Here is a 2,474-nt window from a genome sequence, read left to right on the forward strand (position 1 = left end):
TTATTTAAATAATTCAGATGACATTTTAAAGTATTATTGAAAAATAATTACTTCAGTTGCATTTTTGTTTTTCTGTGAATTTGTAAGAATCTGATAGTATTGATTTTTTTTAGTTATTTACCCAGTTCTGGTTGCTTATTTTATCTGCAATGTTCTTCTCAAATTGCAAATTTCTTGCCGATTACCCAAATAGCTCTGTATGTTGAGTTTTTACAGTTGTATATGCAATTGTAAGATTTTTTTTGTAATGTAAAGTTTTTTTTTTTTTTTTTTTTTTTGAATAAAATCTTTTAATGTTATTACAGAAAGTATTTAAAATTATGAATGTTATAGAAAATAATAATAATTATTATTATATCTTTATTAATCTTTAAAAAAAATAGTCTGTGGTTACAATAAACATGAGAAATCAGCCTTTCTGCATGCTTCATTGGCAGTTGGTTCATTGTACTTTAAAGCAAAATTCTAAGTTGCAATAATTAATTTGACTCTTCGTGCTACATTTAATGTCATTCATATTAGGAATATTATGTGTGTGATAGTTGTAAAAACTATGATAGTGAGTTTTTTAAATATATTTTAAGAATATAATTCTAAAAACTTATATCTAATTATTATTATTACATTCACATTCTTAATACTTAGGTTTTTGTTTTAATATTTTGAAAAATAATCTAGTTAATAAATCTATTCTTCAGCATGTTTAAGTAAAAAGTGATAAACTTTTTGTGCATAGTGCATACATTATTTAATGATTTATATGTTTAAAATAAAAATTTCCGATTACTTTAGTTTGTAATTAAGGACATTTTAATGAGTTTCTTTGTGCTTTATTCTTAGAAAGTTAAATATTTGATACGTAATTTTTTAACTATTAATAATAATTGTTGTTATTATAACATTAAAGTAAATTTTCTTTGTACCTTATTTTGAATGAAACACAAAATGGAAAATGTTTTCCAAAGGTTTTGTATGTCATTTGACCAAATTTATGATTATTGACAATTTGTGTTTTGAAATGTAAATGATCATTTTCAACTTTGGTTGAGTGAGTTGGTTTGACAAAATATGTATAATAAATATTTAGTAACCTTTGGTTTGGTTTGTAAATTGGCAAGGTTTAAATACAACTGTGATATATTGATTTTAGTCTTCATCCTTATTCAATTATATGTTCTGAATCATATGCATTCATTTACCAGCCTGAATGTTTAATGAAAAAGTTAAACTTCATTATGGTTATTTGAAAAACGTCATTTGTTTTATTTTGTATATATTGTTTCCAGTTGTGATAGCTTACTTTGATAAGCAAACGTCACAAGATGATATTGGAACATTTTTGTATAAAGAGCTTATGTTATTAACTATGTCCTTACCTAGAATGTGAATTCTTGAATGTTATCTGGATGCGACCTGTGCTATTTTTTGATGTTTGTCTTGTCATACAGTAATGAATGTTTTGTAATAAAAATTTTTTTAAATGTATTTATGTGTTGTTTGTTTTACTTGTTCCTGTAGTTTTCTAAAACTATCAATATTTGGCTTATTTTGCAAAGATTTTTAGGTGGGAAGTTTTATTATTATTATTTTGCATATTCAGGTAATAAAAGAACAATTAAAATAAACATTAGAATTTGCTTTATTTATAAGCATTTCATTTATAAATATATGATATATTACAAGGTGCATAGCATCTTAAAAGTGTTTATTTTTGAAAAAAGGTGCTTAATTTTCTCAAGAAATGCTAAGAAAACTTTTTGAGGGTTATCATTACATATTAATATAATATTTAATAACTTTTTCTTACTCCCTCTTCAACAATGCACATTATTGTTTATCGAAATATTGGGAAGGTTATCCTGAAGGGACAGTACAAAAACATGTACTGTGTCATTCTTCTAGCAACTTCAAAAAGTATTTGAACTTTAATAAAATTCAAAGATGATGAAAAATTTATTTCAGTTATGGCTGATAAATGTAATGCTAACTTTTTAATGTGTTAAAGAAAAATACGCTAATTAGATAACAAGTGGAAAATAAAAATACAGCAGGATGAATTTAGTACACCAAAGAGATATATCAAACATGATCTAAAAATACTTACAGTGAAGCCTCTGTAGTCCGTTATACATTCAATCATTGTCCTCATCAACATGTTTTTCTTGGATCAATCTCTCGGACAACCTATGTAAATGAATTTTACTGTTCAATATTGAAATGCAGTTCATTGCTGTAATTATTTTAGTCAATTGCATAAAATTTAGTATAATGAAATTTTAATTTGAAGTCATAGGTTTTCAATTGTCATGGGTTCTTTCATTTTTTTTATATGTCCTTATCCATTTATAAATTTTTATTTTTTAAACCAATCGTGACAAATTTTAGTTTTTATATATAAAAACGAAATCCTGCTAGATCTAATATTTATATTTGGAAAAAAAAAAATTATAAGATTTTTCCTTCTTCTCACTGGT

The sequence above is a fragment of the Argiope bruennichi genome, chromosome 6 (assembly GCF_947563725.1).
Source record: "Argiope bruennichi chromosome 6, qqArgBrue1.1, whole genome shotgun sequence".
NCBI classification, from domain to species: Eukaryota; Metazoa; Arthropoda; class Arachnida; order Araneae; family Araneidae; genus Argiope; species Argiope bruennichi.